Source organism: Cyprinodon variegatus, unplaced genomic scaffold (assembly GCF_000732505.1).
Source record: "Cyprinodon variegatus isolate N-32 unplaced genomic scaffold, C_variegatus-1.0 Scaffold203, whole genome shotgun sequence".
Taxonomy (NCBI): Eukaryota; Metazoa; Chordata; class Actinopteri; order Cyprinodontiformes; family Cyprinodontidae; genus Cyprinodon; species Cyprinodon variegatus.
The window spans coordinates 696,075-696,706 of NW_015150656.1; positions in this window are offsets into that span (position 1 = coordinate 696,075).

Genomic DNA, 632 nt, shown 5'->3' on the forward strand with positions numbered 1-632 from the left:
CATACATTGCAACTGAAAAGTATTTAGAGTGCTGAACCTTTTCTAATTTAGCTATAGTAACGTTTTATTCCAAATGATATTTAATCAATCTCTTTCTTTAAAAGGGGTTAGGGATAACAGACACAACCAATGTGTTTGATATCATAGTAACATTCTCCTTATAACTTTTGCAGTAATGAGCAGGTTCTCCTAAAAAAAAAAAAAACAGTCTCTGCCCTCCTTTAAGTCACTCATGCTGTTTTATTTCCTGATTCAGTCAGGAGAGATATGTCATACTTCTGTGTGAACACTAAAGTTAGTCAGTAGGTCTGTTAGACACATTACTTTTGTTGTTATAAACACAAATATGGCACGTCCTTTAGATGAGGATCCAATCTATGAAAAGGTATTAGCTCACAGATAATTAAATATTTATCAGGAGAGGATTCTCAGACCATTTGTAGATATCCTTTCACAAAGTTATGAGCACTACTGTTTCACCCATCACACACAATATTACAATCTTGTCCATCCTCGCATTTGCAGCGTTACATAGAGATCTTTAACAGGTACCTTGGGAAACAGACAGAGAACACTAAAACATACAGTTACATATGAATCGCACAGGACCACCCTCTCTGTGAATGTTGAAG